Here is a 14,950-nt window from a genome sequence, read left to right as displayed (position 1 = left end):
GCCTGGGCCCTCCCTCGGACTGTGGCTGGAGCTGCTGCCGGAGTCTCTTGCTTGGTACTGCCTGGGGCCCTCTGAGACTGTTGCTGTCACTTCTAGAAGCCACTCGTAGGAATCCCCAGTGCTGCCTACCCTCCCTGACGATGCACCTTTTGTAATATTAAAAATATGGTGATCAAAACATCATAGTGCCCTGCTGCAGAGCCTAGCCGGACCTGGGCCAGGCTCCTCACCAACCCTGACACGACCACAGAGACATGCCACAAAGGCGATGGCCTCTGATGGTGATCCACCAAGCATCATTGCTGCCTGTAGGATGTACAGTCTTTTTCTTAAGACTGATTGGACGGGAGGGTCCTTCGACAGTGTAGGCATCTGGCCAAATCTCCAACCATCCTGCCTCCATTGCCTTTGCCCTTACGTGGCCCTGGCGTTGCAGCGTCCAGAATTGACTGTCTGTACATTTCCAGGGCACATGCCCGTTGTGTTCCGATGGCCAGGTATTGTTCAGTAATCACAAGCTGTCGTGGGCGGAGCTCATCCCGTACTGTGCCAGGATGAGGTTGGCGTACTGGCCCTTCAGCAACCTGCTGCTGGAGGATGATTGGCTCCCGGATTCTGTTCCGTTACTTTTGGACCAGCTGGAGCCGGAACCGGGGCGGCTTCGCTTCCTCGAGGGACATGGACAAGACTCACATTCGGGCCTTCTGTCACCGGGACGTTGCGGGGTGGGGGGGAGAGGGGTCAATAAAGAAGCGGAAATCCAGGATCGGGCAGCCGGAGAAGGAGGTGCTTGACCTGGAGTCGTGTCTTGGTCAGCCTGATGTGGACTCGGCCTTACAGCGTGTGCGTGTGTTTCTCTGTGTGTGTGTGTGTGTGTGTGTCTGTGTCTGTGTTTGTATGTGTCTCTGTGTCTGTGTGTGTGTGTCTGTGCGTCCCTGTGTGTATGTGCGCGTGTGTCTGTGGTGAGTGTGTCTCTGTGTGTGTGTGTGTGTGCGCGCGTCTCTGTGTCTGTGTGCATGTCTCTATGTGTGGGTCTGTGTGTGTGCGCGTGTGTCTGTGTGTGTCTCTGTGTGGTGATCCAGCCAGCGAGCATGCTCGCAGAGTTTTGTGGGAATACCTGCCGCAGGTCAGCTTGGAGGAATACTAGACACTCCAGTCACTTTACAGGAGCTGACCCGGCTCTCGAGGGACGAGTACCTGGGGCTGGATGGGCTGACCGTGGAGTTCTTCAGGGCGTTCTGGGGAGGTCGAATATGCGCGGGTCCTGGAGGAACGTTTCCCGGCAGGAGAGTTGCCCCTTTCTTTGCGCAGGCCAGTCATCGTCCTGCTGTCAAAGAAAGGGGACCTTTGTTTACTTAAGAACTGCTGTCCGATCTCCGTCCTCAGCACAAAATTTTCCCCAGGGCCCTGTTATCTCACTTGGGATCCGTGCTGGTCTATATGATCCATACCGCCCAGTCGGTCCCGGGCTGGAGAATCCACAACAACGTCCATCTGGTCCAGGACACGATCCACTTTTCCAGAGAACTGCTCCGTTGAGGGCCTTCCTGACCCTCAATCAGGAGAAGGCGCCAATCACGAGTGTGTGTTCAGGATTCTGTGAGCATTTGGGTTTGGGATGCAGTTCGTCGCCAGGATCCGACGTTCGTACACTGCCATGGGTTGTCTGATTAAAGTGAACTGGACACACAGCTCCAGTTTATTGCTATGAAGGTCTGCAAGTTTGCCTCGGGACGCTGCTGGTCTCTTACCAGGACCTGATCAATGTCTGGAATGCGGCCAACTTGCTGCGGGCCTTCCCGCTGTCAGGAGTAGCTGATATCGTCAGGGAGCTATTGCTCAGGAATCCGTGCCTCCGCCAATGTAGGTTCAAGTGGCTGGCGAAGGGGAGGGTTGTGGCCGCGAGGGTGACCAGAGGCAGAGATGTGCTGGGTGGCATCGGCCTGCGCTGGATGTTGCCCCAGGAATTTGGCAAGGCAGGGTGGCAGCGGCTGACGCCACCCACCGCCTGCAAATAGCAGCGCTCAGACCCGACGCCATGCGCCAGTTGGAGGAGGCGCAGAGACGTGTATGGTGGTGGAATCCAGTCTGTGCGTACCCCTGCTCGGATGCAATTTCACATTGCCCCCAAGCTCCTGAACCGCCCTCAGGAGCCTGCGCCTCCCCACAACCTGTGCTGCCTGCTGAATACGCGTTTTGTGTCTTTCTTTTGGCCTCACGAATAGGCAGTTCCTGCACAGGCTGCCGCTACACGCCATCCACCTTGACTTCTACGTGCTGCACCTGGACATGCTTTAGCGTACAGATTTGCCGCCGTATGACAGGGATCTCCTGTGGAGGGCTCTCTATGTGGGAGTCCTCCCTTCTATGGTGGACCTGGGGTGGAGGGTGTTGTGTGCAGCAGTCACCAATAACTGCAGACTGCAACTGTTGACAGCCGCCCAGCCCAACTGTCTGCTTTACAGTGCTGTGGTGTCCGTGGACCCTGTACCTATCCATTGAGGGCGATTGCACCCATTTTTAGTTATTGATCTTTTGAGAGTTTGATTGCACTTCAGCCCCATGTTCCTGATCTTTGGGCACCCTGCGCATGGGCAGATTGGAGAATCCCATCATGGGCCTGCAGCTCGGCTTGGCCAGGCTGGCTTTAAACAAGACTGTGGCGTTTTTCCTGGTGGTGGTGGTTATTGGAATTTTAGAATTCATGGCGATTTTGGTGGTGGGAAGGTCTCTCAGTTGTTTGTGATAACAGTTCCATATACAGGGGGAAAAGAAATGAAAACTCAAAGAAGAAGTTGTTGTGCCACAGCAGTAGTGGCCCTACCCCTGGTTTTGGAGGTGCAGGTTCAAGACACAAAATGTATAATAACATCACTGAATGGCTTGAGTAGAAAATATCCAAAACCCAGCAAGACCCGATCGAATGCCTGACCATTAGTAACATCCTTTACTGTCTCCTGAAAGATCAAGGCAGCCCATTATTTATTTATCAAATCAATGCTGATTCTGTTTCGTTAACTATAGGCATTTGTAATGAAGATGCAACTTGCCAATCAGACATTTTGCTTTTATCTTTCAATAATTTGCCAACATTTTCCACTGACTGTCCCTCATCTATGAACTTTGACACAGTGTGTTTGGTCACCGACTCTAAATCATCTGTGTAAATGGAAACAGTTGTGGTCCCAACACTGATCCTTGAGGCACACCACTAGCCACTGACCATTAACCAGCAAAACTCCAATTTACCCCACTCTTTGCTTTCTGTTAGTATACCAATTCCTCTATCCACACTAATACATTACTGGTAACAACATGCATCATTATCTTATGCAGTAGCCATTTGTGCAGCAACTTGTCAATTACCTTCTGGAAATCCAGATACACCACATCCACTAGTTCCCCATTGTCCACCGTGCTCGTAATGTCCTCAAAGAATTCTAGTTAATTAGTTAAACAAGACCTGCTTTTCATGAACCCATGCTGCACCTTCCCGATGGGACAATTTCTTTCCAGATAAAAACCTCAGAACTGAGGGAGAGTCACCAGACTTGAAACGTTAACTCTGATTTTTTCTTCACAGATGCTGCCAGACTTGCTGAGCTTTTCCAGCAACTTCTGTTTTTGTTCCCATTTTCTTTCCAGATGTTTGGCTATTTCTCCCTTAATAGATTCAAGCATTTTCCCTATTGCAGAAGTTGACATAATGGGCCTATTTTCTTTCCCACCTTTCGTCCACCTCATTTTTTTTAAACAGCGGCATCACATTTGCTGTTTTCCAGTCTGCCAGCACCACCCCAGTGTCCAGAGAAATACGGTAAATTACGAGCACATTGGATCTTTCCCCCATCTCTTTCAGAACCCTGAGATGCATTCCATCAGGGCCCAGAGACTTGTCCACCTTTAGCCACATTAGTTTGGCCAACATGACCTTTTTAGTGATAATGATCATTTCTAGGTCCTCACCTGCCATAGTCTCCTTGTTAACAATTATTGGCATGTTATTTATGCCTTCCACCGTGAAGACCGACAGAAAATGCCAGTTCAATGTTTCGACCATTTCTTCATTTCCCAATATTAAATCCTTTTTCTTAACATCTTAAAGAACTTAGCCACTCTTTTTCATTTGTAGAAACTTTTGCCTTCTGTTTTTTATATTCCAGGCTAGTTTACTCTCATAACCTATCTAATCTTTCTTTGTGGCTTTCTGTTGACCTTTAAAGATTTCTCGATCCTCTCATCTCCCACAAATCTTTCCATGCATTAGCTTTCAATATGATACCCTCTTTTATTTCCTCAGTTATCAATTGCAGGTAATCCTTTTTCTGACAGTTCTTCCTTTTCAAGGGTATATACTTTTGCTGAGCACTGTGAAAAATCACTTGGAATGTCCTTCACTGTTCCTTAGTTGTTCCACCATATAGTCTTTGCTCCCAGTCAACCTTAGCCAACTCCTCCCTCATCCCATTGTAGTCTTCTTTGTTTAAGCACAAGACACAAGGATTGGATTTTAGCTTCTCACCTGCCATCTCTGTTTTGAAATCAACCATACTGTGATCGCTCCTTCCAAGAGGATCCCAAACCTAGAGATCATCAATTATTCCAATCTCATCGCACAAGACCAGATCTAGGATAACTTGCTCCCTTGTAGGTTCCATTACATACTGTTTAGGAAACTTCCACAGATACATTCTATGAATTCCTCCTCAATGCTGCCTTGACTGATTTGGTTTGACCAATCAGTATGTAGATTAAATGATAATTGCCGTACCATTTTTACACACATCAGTTGCTGCACTTGGAGTATTGTCTTCAGTTCTGGTCACCTTGCTACAGGAAGGATATTATTAAACTGGAAAGAGTGCAGAAGAATTTGACAGGGATGTTACCAGGACACAAGGGACCGAGTTATAGGGAGAGGTTGGACAAGCCAGGACTTTTTTCTTTAGAGCATAGGAGACTGAGGGGGGATCTTATTGAAGTGTGTAAGATCATGAGAGGCATGGATAGGGTGAATGCACTCAGTCTTTTTCCCAGGGTTGGGGGAATTGAGGACAAGAGGGCATCAGTTTAAGGTAAGAGAGGAAAGAATACATGGGAACCTGAGGGGCAACTTTTTTACACAGAGAGTGTATGGAATGAGCTGCCAGCGGAAGTGGTTGAGACAGGTACATTAACAACAATTAAAAGGCATTTGGAAAATACGTGGATAGGAAAGGATTAGAAGGATATGGGCCAAGTGCAGGGAAATGGGCTTAGCGTGGATGGACATTTTGGTCAGCATCGATCAGTTTGGGCCAAAGGTCCTGTCTCTGTCTATAGGACTCTATGACTCTAGTTATTTCTTTCTTTATTGCCTGCACCACTCTGATGTTACTATTTGGTGGCCTATAGACTATACCCTTCAGTGACTTTTTCTCTCTCACTATTTCTAATTTTGACCCAATTGATTCAAACTTTTTCTCCACAGAACCTATATCATCTCTCACTAAATCCCTGATGTCACCCTTAAATATCAAAGCTACACCACCTCCTCTTGCTTCCTGTCTGTCTTTCTGAATAGTTATTTAACTCACAGTCATGACCACTCTGTAAGCATGTCTCTGTAAAGGCCACTGTTTCATACCCATTCACGATGACTTGTGATGTAAACTCATTTACCTTGCCCCTATAATAGTTTATATACCTTCTTTTGAATGCTAACACCTTCACTAGAAGAACCTTTGCTTTGAAACATTCTCTCTTTTACTGTCACTGCCTGGTTTCTACTCATTTCAGTGCTACACCCTGGTCAGCTGCTTCTTCCTTTTTATTTGCTATTTTGATTCCCTTTTTCCTTAAGTCCTCGCCCACTCTCGTTACTTCAGACCCTCCCCTTAAGTTCCCGTCTCCTTGCTGAACTAGTTTAAAGCGCACCAACAGACCGAGCAAAACCTCCTGCAAGAATATTGGTCTGTCACTGTTTGGGTCAAGACCGTCCCTCCTGAACAGTCCCATCTTCCCCAGAAACATTCCCAGGTGTTCAGAAATCTAAAGTCCTCACTCCTACACCACTCCCCCAGCTACATATTAAACTGCCTAGTCTGCCCATTCCAAGCCTCAGTATCATGTGGCACAGGTAGTAATCTGAAGATTACGATCTTTGAGGTCCTGGCTTTCAAGCTGGCTCCTAACTCCCAAAATCCAGCTTTCAGGACCTCATCCCCTCTTCTTACCTATGTCATTGGTACCAACGTGCACCAGGACCTACCTGCCCACCACAATGCCTTAAGCCGTTTAGTAACCCGCAGGAACCTCGCACCAGGGAAGCAGTAGACCATCCTGTTTTCCCTAGAGTGGCTGCAGAAGCACCTCTCTGTTTCCCTAACCATTGAGCCTCCCATTACTACAGTCCTAACCACCTTTTCCCCCGCTCTCTGTGCAGCTAAGCATCTCACAGTGCTGTGGGTTTTGCTTTTGGCCCTGAGGCATCATTGCTGTCACTAGAACTCAACGCTCACAGTACCTGCTTGTGATTGGGATAACCTCTGGGGGCTACTGTACTACCTGCCTCACCTTATGCTTGTGTCCAATGGTCATCCATTCCCTATCTTCCCGCACCCTTTACACTGTGGGGTGACAACCGCTTTGTACATTTTATCCATGGAACTCTCACTCACCCGAATGCTCCTCAGTGCCTCCACACCTCGCTCAAGCTCCGTAACCCGGCATTCAAGTTGGAGGTACTGGCAGCTTCACCTGCTTACGTGTTGCTCAACAATGCTATCAGCATCCATGAATTCCCAAATATTACAGCTACAACAACAAAAACAAAGTTGCTGGAAAAGCTCAGCAGGTATGGCAGCATCTGTGAAGAAAAAAATCAGAGTTAACGTTTCGGGTCCGGTGACCCTTCCTCAGATCTGATGGTGGCTAGGAAAATGTCAGTTTATATGCAGAAAATATGGACGTGGGTGGGGTAGGGAGTAAACGATAGGACAGAGCCTAAAGAGAGGGAAGAACAGTTGGATAGACAAAGGATTTGATAACGATCTGGCTAGGACGGTGAATAATTGTACATGGAGACTATTAGTGACTAACAGCAGATGGTGTGAAGTGGCAGGCTATGTGGTAATAAGGTCTGGTGTGTGGGGTAAGGGGCTGTGGATGTGGATGCTGGTGGGATGGTAGGTAAGGAAAAGGGGAATCCTATCGCTGTTAATGGAGGGAGAGAAGGGGTGAGGGTGGAAGTGCGGGAGATGGGTCGGACCCGGTTGAGGGCCCTGTTGACAATGGAGAGCAGCACTTCACCTGCATTTCCCAGAATCTACTAGTTTACTGCATTTGCTGCTCACAATATTGTCTCCTCTACATTGGGGAAATGAAGCGTAGACTGGGTGACTGCTTTGCAGAGCATCTACATGCTGCTCACAAAAAAGACCCTAAATTACCTGTTTCCTGCCACTTTAACACACCACCTGGACAACATCACTGTCTCTGGCTAGCTGCAGTGTTCCAGTGAAGCCCAACGCAAGCTGGAGGAACAACACCTCATTTTCCGCTTGAGGACCCTACAGCCCTCTGGACTCAATTTTGAGTTCAATAATTTTAGGGCCTAAACTCTCCCATGTCCCAGCCCCCACCCCACACACCAGGCCTTGTTACCACATAGCCCGCTATTACACACCCCCTGTTGTTAGTCATTAACAGTCCCCATTAACAACTATTCACCCTCCCAGCCTGATCGTTAGCAACTCCTTTGTCTTTCCAACTGTCTTCCTCTCTCTTTGGGCTCTATCCTATCGTTTACTCCCTACCCTGGTGGCAGATCTCTCTCGGCCTCGCAGTAAAAACACGTCCAAAAAACTCTATGAAACTGACAGCCAAAAAAACATATGATTCAGCCCTCAGTGTTGTTTTAATCTCCATCTTTGACCAATTTTGTCCATTCTCATCTATTTATAGAGCATAGAGTTATAGAGCATTGAAACAGACCCTTTGGTCCAACTCGTCAGCGCTGACCAGATATCCTAAACTGATCTAGTGCCATTTGCCAGATTTGGCATGTCTCCCTCTCAACCTTTCCTCTTCATGTATCCATCCAGATGTCTTTTAAATGTTGTAACTGTACCCATCTCCACCACCACCTCTGGTAGCTCATTCCATTCAGCCTCTACATGAAAAAGTTACCTTTCAGGTCCCATTTAACTCTTTCCCCTCTCACCTTAAACCTATGCCCTCTAGTTTTGGATTTCCCTACCCTGGGAAAAAGACCTTGGCAAGTCAGCCTATCCATGCCCGCTTAAGATTTTGTAAATCTCTACAAAGTCACCCTTCAGCTTCTGACAGCCCAAGGAAAAATGCCACAGCCTATTCATCCTTTCCCTGTAGCTCAAACCCTCTAATCCCAGGAATATTCTTGAAAAACTTTACCAAACCCTTTCAAGTTTAACAACATCCTTCCTATAGCAAGAAGACCAAAACTGAATGCAGTATTCTAAAAGAGGCCTCACCAACGTCCTATACAGCCGCAACATGATGACCCAACTCCTATACTCAGTACACTGACTAACAAAGGCAAGCATGTCAAACACAGGCTTCACTATCTGGTCTGCCTGCGACTCTACTTTCAAGGATCCATGCATCAGCAGCACTCCCCAGGGCTTACAATTAAGACCTGCCCTAGTTTGCCTTACCAAATTGCAACGCCATTCATTTATCTAAATTAACTCTATCTGCCACTCCTTGGCCCATCTGATCAAGGTCCCATTGTACTTTCAGATAATCTTCATTGCCCACTATACCACCGATTTTGGTGTCATAGGCAAATTTACTAACCTGATGAAGGGTCTAGGCCCCAAATGTCGATTCTTGTACTCCCCTGACGCTGCCTGACCTGCTGTGTTCCTCCTGCTCCACACTGTATCGACTTCCATTTCCATGGCTTGCTTAATCTCATAAAACACCCTGAAGTCCTTCACATGGCTGTAAGGAGTCAAATTTTACATTTAAAGCTCGGTTTTGTAGTTTGGGTCGTTGATGAGGGCGTAGACTTGCTCGCTGAGCCAGTGTGTTTGATCTCAGACGTTTTGTCACCCTGCTAGGTAACATCGTCAGTCTGCCTCTGGTGAAGTGTTGGTGTCCCTTCCCGCTTGTTATTTATAATACCCACAAAAAATAAAACTTAATGTAATATACAAAATACTATACAAGGACTGTGAGAAACATTACATAGGCCAAACTAGAAGAAAACTGGCAATAAGGATACACCAACACCAACTAGCCACCAAGAGACACGACCAATTCTCACTGGCTTCAATATACACGGACAAAGAAGGACACAAATTCAACTGGGACAACACATTCATAACAGCATCAAGCCAAACAGAGACATGCCAGAGAATTCCTGGAGGCCTAGCATTCCCACTGGAATTCCGTTAACAAACACAATGAACTGGACCCGAAATACAACCCCTGAAGAACAAAACCAGAAGTAATGGAAACTACCCCAGCAAACCAAGGCATATAAATAACAACCAGGACAGAACACCAACACTTCACCGGGGATGCACTGACGATGCTACTTGGCAGAGTGATGAAGTGTCTGCAACCAAACACACCAGCTTGGCGAGCATGTCTGCGACCTCACAATTTTTACATCGATTCACATAGAGATATTTGAACAGGTGTGTTCAACGTGAGGTTTTAAAGAGATTTAAGATTGGAGACGTTATTTATGTAAGTATCTATACTGTCACTTTGAATACAATCACGTGAATAAGGTGATGATAATGAGGTAATAAGCTTCATAAATTCCAGGTGGGAATTGAAACAGTCGGTTCACTCAGAGAAGTTTCTCTATCATCCTCCCAGTGTCATTGGGCAGTCACTCCAGTCCCACAGATCATGGAGAATTCCAAAAAGGACTGGGCCAGGCCTTCAATTCCACAAGAATGAGTCAGAGTTAGAAATAGATCCCATAATTCTACAATCTCGCTGTTAAACTGTTTTCCTCATGAGTGTCATGGTGACTATCCCTCACTGTCATGCAGGAGACTGGGGTTCAGTTTCCCCAATGCGAATGGCAATTTATTTTCCCTAGTGGAGGAAACAGATTTTCAAATTGGAAATATCAAATTGATATGTAGGAAACAGTCCATGTGCATAAGGATTGCAATATGAACAACAGTGAATCGAGTTCGGTGATCCAAGGACATGTGTGTCTCCTAAGAGGAAGGGCGCTTCACACCAACAGCCAGTGGACATTTGTGTTTGTCTGATCACAGACACTGAGCTGGAGTGGAATTTTACTGTAAAGCCAATGAATTGATTGTTTGAATTCAGGTTTGGTTGCCGAAACAAGCTACTGTAAAACTGGCCATACTTGAGTTAATGATGAGTAACCAGACTAGGTAAATGTGATGCTTCAGGCTCAGGACTGTGACCTACCAGGTTCTGCCGCTGAGTATACTGTTCTAAGCTGGAGAAGGGGAGGTATCAGGCGATAAAATCCCCTCATGTCAAGAACCTGCTCCAATCTCTCTTTCTTTGCTCATTAAAACAGTAAACTGGCTCCCACTGCCAAGGTAGACATCCTATGGATATGATGGGGAGGTGCTGGTTTTGGACTGGGGTGGACAAGGTCAGAAATCACACAACACCGGGTTACATCCCAACAGGTTTATTTGAAAACACAACTTTTTGGAACATAACCTCTTTGTCGGGTGAAGTGAGAAAGGAGCACACAGAACACAGAATTTATAAGTAAAAGATCAAAGGGTCACGCAATTGATGAGGATGTACTAAACAAACCTAAGATGCTGTTAAATCTGAAGTCAGCTAGAAGGTTTTAATTGATTAATAGGTATATATAAATTCCCAAATTTCTTTCAAGTCACTGTCCTAAGAGAACTAAAGGTTTTATCAGTGTAAAGAAGAGGTAACATTTTAGGTCAGACAACGCATATTAGGTGTGAGGCCTTGTTTAGAATCTGTTTGTGTTTTGGTTTGGAGTCAGACTGGTTTTACTTTTAAAGTAGAAATTTATAAAACACCACATTGACTGACTGTCTATAAATTGTGTGCTTTTTGAACAAAATATAATGTATCTGCAAATATGCATTCACCCTATAGATGTGTTTTGTGTGTGTGAATGTGTGCAAGAGAGAGAGAGCGTGCACGTGTGCGCGTGTGTGTGTGTGGGCATGAGAGAGAGAGAGAAAAAGAGGGAGCACATGCATCTGTGTGCGCTTTCATGGAAGATGAGCACATGCATGTGTGCACACACAAGTGTGAGTGTGAGTGCGAGTGTGTGTGCACGCGCATGCTTGAAAGACTGTGTGACTGCAGTGTGGTGGGGTCACCTCTAGTGTGACATAAACCCAAGATCACAGTTGGGTCCATCCTCCTGGGGACGAAACTTGGCTTTCAGCCTCTAATCGGTGACTCTGCGTTGTTATGTATTCCAAAGTCCACCTTGGAGGACGTTTAAATGAAGATTGGAGGCCACATGTCCTTGGCCACTAAAATGTTTTTAAATAAATCTGTTGGACTATAACCTGATGATATGTGATTTTTGACCTGAGCCTGTGGATAGCCAGGTGTGTTATTTTTCCATCAGAATCTTTGTGAATAAATACTTTTTAATAATGGGATAAGTGAATGCTTTTTCTTGGTCTTATTGAACATTTAGTTTTAGAGAAAGAATCCCAAGCCCTGATACTCTAGGTTTGTTCCATGACTATGTTGAGACTCTGGGTCATAATCAGTGATGTCTCTAGAAGATTTGTTTGCAAGTTCACGGTTACCATCTCGACAGAAAACTAAAGGATGATCAATAAAGTCTGGCCTGGTCAGCCAACATCCACATCCTGACAATGAATTACAAAAAAAAAATGTGATTTAAGCTTTGTGTTGAATATCTCACTGAGTCTGAATATTAAAATTTTTGTATTGTCTGAATCGACGGGAAAGACTGGACAGGCTGGAATTCTTTCTTCTTTAAAAGAAGGGTTAAGCGTTGACCAGACACACATTTTCCAACTTCTGAATCAATTTGATAGGGTAGATATTGAAATATTTCCCTTTGTGGAAATTACAAGAATAGATGACCAGAAATTTGAAATTTTCACCAATAAACCGAAAGGGAAATTGAGGAGTAACTGATTTACTAAGAGTGATGAGAAAGTGATATTTGGTGCCACTTGGAGCAGGCAAGGTGAATAACGTTGATGCTTTTAAATGGAAGCTAGATAATTACATTAGGGAGAATGGAATAGAAAGGCATCCTGATCAGGTTAAACGATAGAAATATGTAGAAAGTAGGAGCTAGAGAAGACCATTCAGCCTTTCGAGCCTGCTACACCATACAATATGATCATAGCTGATCATCTAAACATGTTCTCACTTTCTCCCACATACCTTTTGATCCATTTAACCCTAAGAACAATATCTAACTACTTTTTGAAAACATTTAATGCTATGGCCTCAACCATTCTTTGTGGCAGAGAATTCCACAGGCTCACCACTCTCTGGATGAAAACATTTCTGCTCATGTCAGTCCAAAATGGTCTATGCCACATCTTACAACTGTGACTTCTGGATCTGGACTCCTGGTCATCAGGAACATCCTACCCTGTCTCATCCTGTGAGAATTTTATCAGTTTCTATGAGATTGAAGGACAATCTTCTAAACTGGAGTGAATGTTGTTCATACTGATCCAGTCTCTCTTCATAGGTCAGTCATTCCATCCAAGGAATTAGTTTTTTTTTAAATGTTTGTCGCATTCCCACCATAGCCAGGACATCCTTCCTCAGATAAGGAGACCAAAACTGCATCCAGTACTCCAGGTTGGTCTCATCAAAGCCCTGTACAAAATTAACAAGACATCCTTACTCATGTACTCAAATCCTATCACAACAAAGGCCAACATACCATTTGCCTTCTTCATGGCCTGCAGCACATGAATGCTGACTTACTGCAACTGGTATACAAGGACCACCTAGGTAGAAGCATAGAAACACAGAAGACAGGAGCAGGAGGAGGCCATTCTGCCCTCCAAGTCTGCTCTGCAATTCTTCACGATCATGGCTGATCGCTCAACTTGTTAGCCTAATCTTGCTTTCTCCCCATTCACCCCAAGTGCTATATCTAGTCTGATTTCACCTCCCCCTTTCCCAACCTATTCCATTTAAATAATAATCTGCCAAATTGTTTTTGCTACCAGAGTGGATAACCTCACATTTATCCACATTATACTGCATCTGCTATGTATTTGTCCACTCAGTCAACTTGTCCAAATCACACTGAAGTATCTCTGCATCCTCCTCACAGTTCGCATTTGCTGTAAAATGGAATGAAGATCGTGTAGGGCATAAACACCAGAACAGAACATGGCCTACTGCTCTGTTTCTATGTGGTAATTACATATTTTTCTATATAATGCCCTGCTGATCAACGATCAATGCCCATAGATTGGATAATTCAGTTCCTAAGTTGAGCATTATCTGGGTGCATCGAATATCATCAAATCTTGGAAGGTCAGTAACAACATATCATTCTGGATTCACATCTGCAGTCTGTCTCCTCCTCCCCCAACTATCTTATTGTGTATCAATCAAAGCCCTGTCACCTCTGTAAGTGACTCACCCGGATATCCCAGACCTGGCTGTGGTTGCACTCCCCAGTTACACCATCGCCCTCCCCAGTACTCAGGATGGAATACCAATTGTAGGGTAAGATATATTCAGAGATCTCTTGCACTCCTAGCTTTGTCCTGGTTAACAGCCTTGTGGTCATTCTTCATATGGAATGGAAGAATGGGTAGGCTGAAGTTGTTTTCATTTCAACAAAACAGACTGAAGGTACATTTAATTGAAGTGGAAATAATTGTGAGGGTCTAGCTGGATGAAGGACCTATTCTGTTAACAGAGATTGGTAACCAGCAGCCAGAGAGGTCAAGGATCAGAGGACAGATGAAGATGATTTCTTACACTCCAAGGATAGTAAATGTTTGGAATTTACTTGAATGTTTGGTTGATACAGAAACCCTAAATGTTAAAACCTTGGATATGCAGCTGAAGGGCCAGAAACTAAAAGGCTAGAAATCAGGAGCTGGAAAGTAAATGAAGCAGGAGACCTCTCTTTTCTTCTGCATAGACATATTGGACCAAGTGACTTCATTCTGTGTTGTAAATGTTTAAAAGGGATTTAAAAGGGACCTGATGGGCAATCTTGTCTCATAGTGTATGGAAAAAGCTTCCAGAGGGAAGTGATAGAGGTGTTTTCAATTATAACTTTCAAAGGCATCTGGATAGGTTTATGAATAGGAGGCGTCTAGAAGGATATGGGAAAAACACAGGCAAATGGGAGTGATTCAGTTTAGAATACCTGCTCAGCACGGAAGAGTTTCACCCAAAGGGTCTGTTTCCATGCTGTATGACTCTGAGTCTAGATGGATTAATATGCTATTTCATTCCATGCAAGCATTAGTTGTGGTTCAGCAGGAACACAATCGCTTCTGAAATGGTAGTTTGCATATTATAAACCTCTGTGAGAATGCTCCAACAACTACATGACAGGGAGCAGATTATCCTCTAGCTCTTTCACCTTATGCCATCACTAAGGAACTGTCTGAGATTTCCTCTCCGTCTACACCTAAAAATGAAAATGATGCACAATTCAATGCTCATTCCACAATTCAAATATCCACAAAATTCTGTGCAAATCAATTCATTCATTCTTCCAAAATATTTTAATGAACAAGTTAGACATCAAATGACCCACTCTCAATATCATGATCATCATAACATAAACATTGAATATACCAACAACAAGTAAATAAAGCGAGACAACAAGGTGCAGGGCTGGATGAACACAGCAGGCCAAGCAGCATCATAGGAGCAGAGAGGCTGACGTTTCGGGCCTAGACCCTTCATCAGAAAAATCTTTCTGATGAAGGGTCTAGGCCCG

General features: G+C 44.9%; 1 pseudogene; it reads left to right on the top strand.

Annotated features, from left to right (window-relative positions):
• Positions 1-597: 597 nt before the first annotated feature.
• LOC125488078 overlaps positions 598-14,950 on the top strand; it is a 48,460-nt pseudogene continuing 34,107 nt past the window's right edge.

This window comes from Rhincodon typus, chromosome 49, assembly GCF_021869965.1.
Source record: "Rhincodon typus isolate 14 chromosome 49, sRhiTyp1.1, whole genome shotgun sequence".
Classification (NCBI taxonomy): domain Eukaryota; kingdom Metazoa; phylum Chordata; class Chondrichthyes; order Orectolobiformes; family Rhincodontidae; genus Rhincodon; species Rhincodon typus.
The sequence above is the reverse complement of the archived record's forward strand: the minus strand, read 5'-3'. Positions and strand labels throughout refer to the sequence as shown.